This window comes from Lacerta agilis, chromosome 8 (genome assembly GCF_009819535.1).
Source record: "Lacerta agilis isolate rLacAgi1 chromosome 8, rLacAgi1.pri, whole genome shotgun sequence".
In the NCBI taxonomy this organism is placed as follows: domain Eukaryota; kingdom Metazoa; phylum Chordata; class Lepidosauria; order Squamata; family Lacertidae; genus Lacerta; species Lacerta agilis.
The window spans coordinates 1,678,872-1,691,221 of record NC_046319.1 but is presented as its reverse complement, the minus strand read 5'-3'; the positions used below and the strand labels follow the sequence as shown (position 1 = coordinate 1,691,221).

At 49.6% G+C, this 12,350-nt stretch overlaps 1 protein-coding gene across 1 annotated transcript in view; it reads right to left on the bottom strand.

The window, feature by feature from the left end:
• SEMA4C (semaphorin 4C) overlaps positions 1-11,953 on the bottom strand; it is a 58,651-nt gene extending 46,698 nt beyond the window's left edge. The window contains exon 1 of the mRNA XM_033159009.1: positions 11,897-11,953. The gene's annotated coding sequence lies outside the window, so the exon portion shown is untranslated. The remainder of the gene's footprint in view (positions 1-11,896) is intronic.
• Between the last annotated feature and the right edge of the window lie 397 nt (positions 11,954-12,350).

Genomic DNA, 12,350 nt, shown 5'->3' with positions numbered 1-12,350 from the left:
ATGCAATAAGAAAACTTGACATTGTTTGTATTTGTTTTATTTGTTTTGCATTTGTTTAATTGTAGGTGTGGGTGTGGGTATATGTTGTTATAGAAAAATGCCAATAAATTCTTATAAAAAAAAAAAAAGGAAGAAATGTGGACTTCTTTCTCCTGGACGACATCAAGGACCACCAAATTACACAGAAGCAGAGTTCTAATGTTGACTGTTGTGGAACTGAGGGGGACATCAAGATGCCCGTGCTCATGGTTGCTGGGTGGTCTTTCTGGTGCATCCTCCACAGGAGAATCTTCATTAACTCAACCCAATCACCTTGCCCAACCCTAGCTTGAAAACAAAAACAAGACATTGTAGCACCTTAGAGACTACCAAACATATTATTATGGGGCATACTTTCTTGGAGCAGAATTGACTTCCTCTCAAAGAGCAGCATTCTGGCACAGTTCCTATTCCTTTCAAATGGGTTTGCATAGGAGAAGTTCCTGATTAGAGTGTGCCTGCACCTTAACTGTGGAGTAGACAGAATAGAAAATCCACTTTGATTTTCCCGCTCAGGCCCCCGAATACCCCAAGACGCCACAAAGCAGGGGTTGCCAATGTGACGCATGGGAGGATGACAGCTCCCACTAGTCCCAGTCAGAAAAGCCAATGGAGTTGCAGACCACAAGATTTGAGGACACAACATTGGCTACGCCTGGCTCCATCCCAGATCAGGGAAAAGAAGTCAAAACTGGTCCGTTATCTTCTTTTGGGGTTGGAGGGAAATTCCATTTTTGAACTAGCTGCTGCATTCTCCATTGGGCATGAAAAAGAATCAGACGTTGTAGAGCACTGAGAGGGAATGTCACAACCAGAGAGACCCGCTGTGCATGCAAGGACTTAGACATGGTGAATTCTGTGCAGTGATGCTCACATGAGAACTTGGATCAAAGCCAAGGATTATTAGGTCTAGCACCCCATTTCCCAGAGTGGACAGCTAGGTGCCCCTCAGAAACCCACCATCGGGCTATGAGTGCAGCAGCCGTCTCCTCCTGCTGGCATTCCTAGGAATGCTGTCTCTCCTGGAGGTAAGATACAGCCATCAAGACAGTGGGCACTGATAGCTTCATGCTGTGTGAATTTGCCTAAGTAGGCGTGATCACTATATCTTACAGCAGCAAATTCCTAGTTTACATGTAGGAAGCAGTGCTTCCTTTCCTCTGTCCTGGAATCTCCCAGCATTTCAGCTTCATTGCAGGATTCAGGATTCTAGTGTTATGAAAGTGGGGGTTAGGGGGGGGTTCACTTTCTCCATGCCATGCATCCTTTGATAAATCTCTGCTATCTTCCACATGCCCAGACATCTTTTTTCTACACTAACCCCCCTCCCCGTCATTGCAATATATCCCTTGACAATCATCGCCACCCTTTTCAGAGATGTGGTAACTAGAAGTGTACACTGTGGCCCCACTAAGTCTGCACAATGTGGCCCTTTGAGGCTCTATCTGAGGCAATTGGGTTTGTACCTCCTCTGCAGCCGCACCCTCTCCCCCTAGAACAGCATTTCTCAAACTTGGGTCCCCCAGTTGTTGTTGGACTGATCATCCTTAGCTAGCAGGACTATCCCTGCTTTGCACCTTCCTGGAGGGTTCTTGCCTGGCTGGACTGTTGTCCTGGACCTCTGATCATGCCTCTCACTCGCCAGGGCACAGAGTAAATAGCAGGGGGTGGCGATGTAGACACTAGCCTACGGTATAAAGCGAAACTTCACTTGTTGCTACACCTACTTTTGCCTTTGGTTCCACCCACCACTTGGATGCGGCCCCTGGAAGGATATGTGGCTCTCCGGCTGAAAAGGGTTATCCACCCCTGCTACAAGGGCATTCCTCTATCCTTCTCGGCTTGAGGGATACCTCCGATTCCTGGGACTGGTTCAGATTTGACTCTTCCATCATTTACAGATTGCAGCACTAACCGAGAGACATCACACATCTTGGCACCCTGGGCTTGAGCTCACATCTCCAGGGCAAGTCAAGCGCAGATCAACTGCAGAGTGTGCAAAGTGTGAACTGGCTGCAGAGCACACAACCCACATTCCCAGGAGCGCCTCTAAGATGCAGGGTCAGGGCGAGTTACGCAGCATTTGGAAAGCCCTGGACAAGACCATTTTTAGAATTCAGCAGGCCTGAGGATGGTGGGAGTCACAGCTGCTATTGTTCTTCATTAAGGGAAACAGGAAGAGGCCTCCCTCCTCCCAAGGTCCCCAAAGGAGGCAGAGTTCATGGCAGAAAGAAGCATATAAATGGATCTCCGGAAAGGGAACAAGTAACCAGGTCAGTGGACTGTGGGAACCTAAGGCTATTACGCCAGGAAGCCCCACCACCACCACCAAGCACAGTCCAAAGAGATCTCGGCCGTCACCTCTTGCCAGCCCTGCTCTGTGCTCTCCTAGAGTGCTTCCTTCCTGGCTGGAACTGCATCCCCCAACTCTGATGGTGCTTTTTGCACAAATGTCCCCTTCAGTACAGAAATAAAGGTGACGCCCATTCCTGCACGCCCTTTTGCCCCTGGCCCTGCCCACCACTGGGAAGTGGCCCCTAGAAGGTTGGCCAGGAGGGAATGTGGCCCTCAGGCTGAAGGTTCCTCAAACCTGGTCCTACTTAACTTCATGAAGGAATCAGGGGGAACGTTCAGAATGCATTTCTCACAGAGTCCAGGATAGCACAGCAATGCTTCAGGTCAAAGGCTGCAATCTCAAAACATGCTGCAGCCCCCAGACCTCTTTTTGCAGATTAGCCTCTCTCTCCTGCCCCACCACCCTGCAAACTTCCCACCCCTGAATTCATGTGGATTTGGATGTGCTAGGCTACTATAAATGTATGCAAATTTAAAAATAGCTCACTGCTTAATGTTAGCAGCTGCCTGAAAAACCAGACTTCAGTTATAAAAAGCAAATGTGAAAATTGGAATAAAGGGGGCAGGAAGATTCCAGCACTCAACAGCTTCTCCACCAGGCCAGTTCTATTTGAACCCTTTGACTCTGGGATGACTTTTTCATAAAGATTCGGCTCCCTGAGGCATAGGAGAAAGCACTCAACTTGGGGTTCATCTGTGCTCAGTCATAAGAAACTTTAAAATGTAAAGAGATTCCAGTGTGAAAATGCTGGATTAGAATTTATCAAGAAGTTTGACTCTATCTGCATGGGGGTTTCCTTTTCCACTCCAGCTCTTAAATAACACAGCAAATCTAGATGTGCTTATATTGCATACATTTTAGCATTAACTGAATGGTCACAAACTCTGCATTTTGCATTCTCTTCCCATTTCTCCCCACAGGTCCCCTCCCCTTCCCATCTGAAAAAAATGTATAACCTGTCTGCCAGCTGATGTTGTGGATGCTGTAATCCACGAAAGTATACCCTATAATACAGGAATGAGCAGGCTTGCAAGGTTTGCTTTGTTTTTTATTAACTCCCCAAAATCCACCAGTTAGAGCCTGGTGCAAAATATGTGTGCTTAGAATTAAATAATTTGGAGTCCAGGAATTAGTTCTGGGTACCAGATGCGGTACCAGATGGGTACCAGATGCGGCCCAATTGCCTTCTCAATCCAGCCCACGGATGGTCTGGGAATCAGCGTGTTTTTACATGAGTAGAATGTGTGCTTTTATTTAAAATGCATCTCTAGGTTATTTGTGGGGCATAGGAATTCATTCATTTCCCCCCCCCCCAAAATATAGTCTGGCCCCCCACATGGTCTTTGGGACGGTGGACCGGCCAACGGCTGAAAAAGGTTGCTGACCCCTGGTTTATACCATAACACATCCTTTGCCAGCCTAGTGCACTCTAGATGTTTTTGAGCTCAGCTCCCAATGAGTGGAAGACTCCAGGGTGGCAAAGGCTGTGTTACAGTTGGGACTGCTATTCCCATCAGCCAGCACCGCTGTGGCCCCATCAAAACCTCTCTCAAAGCACTTCAGCTCATTTTGAGGGTTTTTGTTCTGTTTTTCACAATCATGCAGTACTGTTTTTATTATGAAATATAATGAACAAACTCTGGCAGGGGGGGGAGATCATCTGACTCCAGCCAGAGACACCCTAAAAGCCACTTGCAAATTTGTCTTCATCCGCTAACAAGCAGCACATTCCAACTTGACACCCCCCTCGCCCCCCTGTCAATCGCTGAAGAGCCAAGCGGCAAGAAATCCACCATTGCCCACAGGCCTGCATGAACAGCTTCAAGCGGGTCAGAGGATGCTTTTGATAGGGGGCTGATTATGTTGGCAAAAGGTGGCAGAAGCATCCCTATTAATGCTGAAGTGTCCATCAGACTCTAGGGGCGGCAGTGAATTCCTGACTAGAGAAACCACCAGGCCACTTACTAATGCAAATACACACAGGTAGCTCTCAATTATACACCAGTGAGGGCTACTTTCCAATGCAAATATATTCAGCTGCTACAGTTAGATAGTGGCTTACATCTCAAAACAGTTGCAGTTGCCTAAGTGAGCCAACAGGCTGGAAAAATTTGCATTAGTGCAGACTGTAACACCAGGCGTTCACTCTCCACAGGGGAAAATTTAATGGCCTTTCCACTTTGGCTGAAAGGAGATCTGTGCCATTCCACCGTTACTTCACCAGCTAAAGCCAACTCAGTAGGAAGGAGACAGTTTTTACCTATGGCTATATCAAAGAACCACCAAAGCTACCTGAGACTCCAGAGCTGAAGGGAGACACACTTTGGCCTCTGCCATGGAACCAAGTCTCCCTATCTCCCAGGAAGAACATTCTGCAAAGGGAAGGTCAACCTGGCCCCATCCATCAGCTAATGAAGGCTGCTCCAGTGCTCGCTTTCTTCTTCCTCCCTCCCCAATCCTTTTTCCTTTCATGCCATGTCGGTTACATGAAGCATCATTTGTTAACTGCTTCATGTGTCTTGTGAATATACATTTTTCTCTTGACCCACAAGATTTATATATTTATTTTTACATTTACCTTTCCTCCAAGGAGCTCAAGACTGGACTCCACCCCCCCTTGAAATCCTGTTTGTACCTGCATCTTGCTTTAAAATATTAAGCAGTTTAGAAATGCTTCTAAATAAATAAATAAATTGTGAACCTATCAGATGGCAGGGACCATCTTATTTTTCAGCAGAAAAATGTACCCATAGTTAAACTATGGCATTTGCTTCTACAAGATGTGGTGAATTTTAAATGTTTTAAATATGAATTTACAAGGGGATTAGGCAATGGTCACTAGCCATAATGGCCATATAATCTCTCCAAGATCAGAGGCATGGGGTCTCTGATTGCCACTCACAAGCAAGAGAGGGCCACGGCCCTCATGTTTTCTTCATGGGCTTTCTGGAGAAAGAACCACGGACACCAGCTTGAGCTCCTCCTGAGAAAAGTTGCAATAGAAATGCAATAAATGCTTTAAATAAATCTGGCAGATCACCGTAGGAAGCTGGATGCTGGTATCAATAAGCCATGCCTGGGGAACCGGGGGCCCTCCAGGTGCTGCAGAACTACATCTCCCATCATCCCTGGCCACAGGCCTTGCTGCCTGGGGCTGAGGGGAGATGTAGATCAGCAGCATCTGGAGGGCCAAAAGTCCCCACACCTGAAACAGACCTTTGCTCAGACCCATCAGGAACTGGATCCTTTAAACTAGAGATATCCCGTGAATATACATTCCCACTGAGTTATCATAGATCTTTCCAGTTTTGGGTGCTGTGAAGAAAAGAGCCATCGAAGTCAGCAGAGCAGTTGCACAACTCCCAACTAAAAGAGGCTCCGGAACAGCCAGTGAGTCAAAGAGGGGAAGAGGGGAAAATTAAGCCCCAAGAGAGAAGGCAGAAGAGCAAGACTGTGGAAGTCTGAATCAGTCCACCTGAAATGGCTACTTCAGGATGGATTTCAGGGTGCCAATAAAGGTAGCAACTAGGAACACAAACAGATCTGGCCACTGTGGAACATCTCCCAGGATGTTTCATTCATTCCACCGGGGCTTCCAGTGATTGTCTCCCATAAGTCGAGGGGCAGCTGTTCTTTTTTATCTTCGACTACCACACAGTTGGGGACCCTGTGGCTCTCCAGTTGTTGTTCAATTATAGCCCCTATCAGCCCTAAGCACACTAGTTGCTGATGGGAACTGGAAGACCAGCAACTCCTGGAGGGCCACAGGTCCCTCATCAGTGCTTTACTACATGAATACAAAGGGAACTCCTCGCCCAAGGAGCTAAAAAAGAAGGAACAAAGCAGGCTGGCCCAGCCAAGGAAATCGGGATGCTTTCTGTGGTGGGAAAAACACATCCAAGATGAATGCCTGTAAGGTGCCCATCAGTCCTGTCCCTCCATGGAGGAGTTTCACACCTTGGCAAGACAGACTAGGAATAAAAACAAAATCATTCACGTCATCCTTGGTAGCTAAGAGGCAGAGATACATACCAAGAAGTCTCGTTCTAATCTCTTACACTCTGCCATTAAATGGCATTAGGAAAGCTACAGTTCTCTCACCCTCAGTCTTGCACCTGCAAAATGGGGGTAACAGCACTGGCCAACCTTTTAGGGCTCATGTAAAGGCTGCTGATTAGCATTATATAATATGGAAGCATTGTGCACATATGAAGCTTAGAGCTATTGGTCCATCAAGCTCAATATTGTCCACACAGACTGGCAGCAGCTCTCCAGACAATTCCCAGCCCTGGCTTCAGATGTTCTGCATGCAAGGCAGATGCTATGCCCCTGAGCCACAGCCCTTGCAGTCCCATCAGTTTCACCCTGGTGGCTGTGGGTCTCTCAGCTTGTACTGAACAATGGTGCAGAGCACCCACTGCAGCAAGTGGGTGGGTGGGCTTATTCCAGGGCCTCTTCTTTAAGGCAGAACTAAACAGGAACATGAGTGACAAACTGCAGGAGTCCATTAAAGGACCCCTCCCCAAAATGCAGTGTTGTTTTTCTAGAAAAAGAGGTGCTGGAACTCACCATGACCACCTCCCTTGTTCTTTCATAATGGCAATGGGGCCCCCCACCTGAGTTCTAGTGAGTTCTGGCTGAAGAAAAGACCTGCAACTATACACCTCCAATCGCCCCCATCCATCATGAAAATGAGCAAAGAACCACGTGGAGAGAGGCCTCTTGTGAAACTGAACAGGCCCCAGACTGGGAAAGTGAACTACTTGGAGGTCCCAACAGCCTGGCTTTTTATATCACAGACTGGGCCTGGGCAGGACCGCGGACAACTAGCTACATTTCCACAGGCAACTCATCACAGCAGCCTTTCCAGTTGTTTTGGACTACAGTTCCCCTCAGCCTCAGGCAGCACAGCTGCACTACAGCTTGACTCACTTGCTTTGACCCCCCCCCCCATGTTATTTGCCATAGCATGCCTGTTCCCTGAAGGGGAGGTGATAAATAGAAATAGTTATAGGCTTTTAGTCAGACCAAACCTATAGAAATTAATGGACTGAACTGAGTAATGTGTGTTAATTTTAAACGGATCTACTCTGCGTAGGACTAACACTGGATATTTGGGTATGCACAGCTCTACATCTGCGGGGCCTCAAAAGGAGTCCACCTTTGGGCTAAGGGGGTTTAACTGGGGGGTGTCTTTTTTCATGCCCAAATCTACCCTCCCCAGCAGGCACTTGCCCACTACTGCCCTGGTGACATTTGCCACTGGCTCCAAATGTTGTAGCCACTCATTGTGTGGAATCCCTGATGAACTGCTGTGTTGGCAGCAGGCAAAAGGAGGAGAGGAAACAAGAGAGGAAACAAAAGAGGCAGTTTGCTGCCTCCTGCCCTGGCTGGGAAAATCTTGGTTGGCACAAAAAGCTAACACCAGTGTCGTGTGTGTTTAAATCAGTACCCCCCCCGAAAGTCACTTCAGTCATCTGGAAGCCATGAAGCTAACTCCACCCCAAAGGCAAAAGCCACAGAGGAGTCAGGGATAAAAGAGCCGTCAAGAGATCAAGGAGGAGGATCTGTGGCTCTGAGCCATTTAGCAACTAGCTTTACTACTGCCTCCTCTCACCTCCCCCCCAACCTCCCCACAAAGCCCAAAATGCTTCTGAGTTGAAGATTCCCAGATCCTGCCTACAGAACAGAAAATCAAAGGGGGGGGGAGACCACTCCCCTCATTCGGAAGATGAGGAGGAGGGCATTAGGGTGCCCCCTGCTGGAAAGGAATACATAGTCATCCCACTGGCCCCCAATTCTGTAAGGAAGGGAGAGGGATTTGCCAACATAGATCCGCTCCCTTTTGTGCCCTCCAGATGTTTTGGACTACAATTCTCATCAGCTGTGCTGGATGGGGCTGAGGGAAGTTGTCGTCCAAAGCATCTGGAGAGCACCGGGTCGGGAAAAGCTGGGGAAGGATGTGCCCCTCCTTAGCACCCAATTTGCTTTTTCCAACAGAGGAAAACTCACCTGGGGTTAATTTCATTCAAGTCCTAAGCCAGGCATTCCCAAACTCGGCCCTCCAGCTGTTTTGGGACTACAATTCCCATCATCCCTGACCACTGGTCCTGTTAGCTAGGGATGATGGGAGTTGTAGTCCTGAAACAGCTGGAGGGCCGAGTTTGGGGGTGCCTGTCCTAAGCAGTCTACATCTCGCAAACACTTGTAGAGGTAAAACAGTTTCGTGAAAGACCAACATCCTCAGTTTAGCTGCATCAACAAGGTGTTGACGGGGAGTTAGCCCCCAACCCAGAGTCATGTAACTATCAGAATTCTATTAAGGTGATCTAAACTAATCCTTACAGTAATCCTGTAAGGAAGGCTCCTTCAAATAAAATGAGTCTAGAAAGAGAAGGAAATTGGGGAACCTGAGTAGCAAAAGAGAAAGCAGGAATAAATAAGCAAAAGACTGCCCACATTTCCTTTGCTAACTTACTTTGCAGATGCTGCTACTCCTGTGCTAATTAAGGAGGAACAATTACTCCTCGCCTCCACACCAAAAATCAACTCACAGATTAGAAACCTCAGACAGAGTGGATTGAGAGGGAAAACTGACACCCAGGCTGGCATACACACAACAAACAGGTTCTGAGCAAAACCTATTAGTCTAAGAACAGCCTAGCTAAATGGAATGGAGTCCCATGGAGAAGCCCGGCCAAGTATTTCCACCTCTGCAGACTCACAAGCAGGGCGGGACAGATGGGGGGGGCTTTCCTTTTAATTTGCCCCCAGAGGTACCTTGCCTCTGAACTTGGTGGGTCCATTTGGTTATCATGTCCCAGAGCTGCTGGCAGACACCACCCCCATTCTCCACAAATGTGCCTGGTCCTTCTTGCTAGAGTCCATCACCACATCTTGTGGCAGCGAATTCCACAAGCTCATAACTTCACATGGAAGTAAGTGCTTCCTTTTTCTCAACCTTGAACCTACCAACAATTTCAAAGGGTGATACACCCACAGAGCAAATTATATCTGGCTTAATGAGGCATTGAGAAGGGGGATCCTTCTCTGCTTGTGTTGAAAGCACATTTTACAGAGCAAGGAATCCACGTCAAGTGTTTCCAGCAAATACTTCACCACACTCCATCCCTCCGTGATTCTATGGCATGCAGAGTTGCTTACTTCCCAACTGTCCAGTGGTCTTATGCCCTGCTAAAGCAGCTATTCTGCACCTTCATTGGCAGACATTAGCTGGCCATCACACTTACCCCCATGCCCAGAAACCCCCATGCCGTGCTGCTTCTGCAGATTAAGGCCACAAGAGCAAGCCTAGCAAGGGGCTTTTTGTCCACTTTTCCTGGTCAGCTGGCAACCCTATTCTGTGTGGCTATGGGATGTGTGTATGGGGAGAAACAGCAAGGGAGACTGGGGCTATCTGGCCAGTTTTGAACTGGAGAGTTTATTTAAAATAAAATGCTACATTGAACGGCTGTTGCCTCCCATGCTTTGTACTGATGTGAACAAGCCCCAGGGATCTATTTGCGTTTTTCAAATTACTTAAGAGAAAAAAGAGGGAGGAGAGAGAAAAGAACATGAAAAGCAGAAGGGGGGAGAGACTATAGAAGCTGAAAAGAAAAGCAGCCCCGATGGTGTTGTGTACACATACACAGAAGGGACTTTTTGTGTTGCTCTGTTTGAAAAGTGGGGAGGCCGCCCCAGACATGCAGGGTTCAAATGTTTGCTGACAAGAGAGACATCAGCAAAGTATTTCATCTTCTTTTTCCTTTCCCTTTTTCTTCTTCTTTCCTGAGCCTGTCTGTGGGGGAGGGCAATAGACCCAAAAGCTGCAGCAGCAGGAATAAATATTAGATTTAGATTAAGATTGTGAGATATATATTAGTGGTGAAGGAAAGGAATAGGAAAGGTTGAGTAGTGCTATCACTAGCCAAATATCTGCTAGAATAATTTTCAAGATTCTCTGCCTGGGCCGGCAGCTGCTCTTGGGCCCCCGAAGCAAAATGCCAGAGCAGCTGGCTTAGGGACAACCCTTCCCCCCTCCACACACCTGTGGGAGGACTGCCAAGGCCCACTGAATGCTGCACTCCTACCCAAGAGTCAAGGCTTCCCCTTACCTGGAAGCAAGCCCCACTGAATTCAACAGGATTTGCTCCCAGGGAAACAACAATGGGATCGGGCTGAGAGCCTAAGAGCGCAGAGGATGAGCGCATGCCTCGCTTGGAAGGCAGGGCAACTTGCTTCTAAGTAAATATGCAGGCAGGAAGGAGGGTCGGGCTACCAAGCGATGCAGAGGGGTGGGGTGGGGGCGGGAATGCCCCGGGCAGGAACTGGAGGGTGGGGGAGAGATCTCGCTCCAAAAGTCACCAGAAGAAACTTGATCCGGAGCAAACACAGGCACACGCCCCAGCGCGCGCGGGGGGGGGGGGGGGAACGCGAAGGAAGGCGAGAGGCGAACAGAAAACTTTCCACAGTTTTTTTCTTTGGCTTAAAAAGAAAATAGGCCCGTAAGGGAAGCAAGCTAAAACAACATTTTAAACCTGCGTTAGCACGAAAAAGAAGAAAGGAAAAAGAAACCCTAGAGTGAGCCTTGTGAGAAACTGAGGTGGGGCAGAGGTGCTCTGTAAAGGCTCTTGAAAGCGGCGATCCAGCGCATATTTCCCTGGGAACTGTTGCAGCCAGCGGGACTTACTCCTCAGTGAACGTGCAATAGGATCGCGCCCACGTTTCAGATAACACTTGGTCGTTTGCAAAATAATAATAATAACAACGGGGGACCAGCAACAAATAGGCAGATCATCTCTCTCTCACTCACTCACACACACACACACAACACCCCCAACCCTCTCCAGAGAGAAAGGCGCTGGCCAAGCCCATCCTTGGCCAATGCGCGATCTACTGGATCCCAGGAGAAAGCAACGGAAGGAAGGACGGGCGGGGGGGGGGTATATCGTCACACTCTGAGCCCGTTTCCAAAAGGGAATCGTCTTTCTCTCCTCCACCACCCCCACCCAGACAAATTAATTTCATGCCAGAAGCGCTTCTCTGCAATTTTGATGTTATGGTGGGGAAATCAGAGGATGGGAGGATCTGAAGCGCAGGAGAAGGCGACGGGGGCGCGTGTGCACACGGCATTATAGGCAAAAGGGGGTGGCGTTATCTGACGGGGGGGGGTCTCCCCAAGGAAACTCTCTGTTGACCGGGCTGGGCGTTCGCAAGGCAGACCCCCTCCGCCGCCGCCACGCAACACACCGTTTTGTCACCGGGGAGGAGAGATGGGGGGAGCTTTCTTTTCTGCTTCCTTTCTCTCGCGGCGAGCTAGCGGTCGTCCTGCGCGCAGCGTCCGCCCCTCGAGCGACCCCTTCCCTGGACCCCGCCCGGCAAGGTAAACAGAGGCAGACCGGGGCGGCGAGACAATAGCAGCGGCGGCAGCGGCCCGAGAGGAGCCAAACGCACCAAAGCGCGGGGAAGACCCGCGGGCTCCTCCGGCGCCTCGGCGCTCACCTCTCCTGGCAGCCAGCCCCTTGCGCCTTCCTCTTGCGCCTCCTCCGGCTCCGCCAGTTGGGAAAAGCAGTAGATCCACAATCGGAGCCCGGGCAGAGGCTCCCGAGCGCGCTCCGGCTTCTCCTGCACCCTGCGCGGAGGGGATGGGGACCTCAGAACTTCAGGCGACCCTCCGGCCGCTTTTAACCCGGCGATGCCCCGCGACTCCAGCTGCTCCGCTCGCCCGGCGTGGCGTCCCGCTCGGCTGCTGCCCTCGCCGAATCTGCCGCTGCCCCTGCTTGGCTGGCGCGGGAGTGTTTTCCTGGCTCGCTCGCTCCCTCCTCCCCTCCCTCCCTCCCTCCTTCCTTCCTTCCTTCGCTCCCTTTTGCTTTCACTCTCCTCCTTCCTTGACGTCAGGGCCGGGGCGGGAGCCGGGAGCGGGGGGCGGCGAGGGCGCGCGCTCTCTTCCCCCACC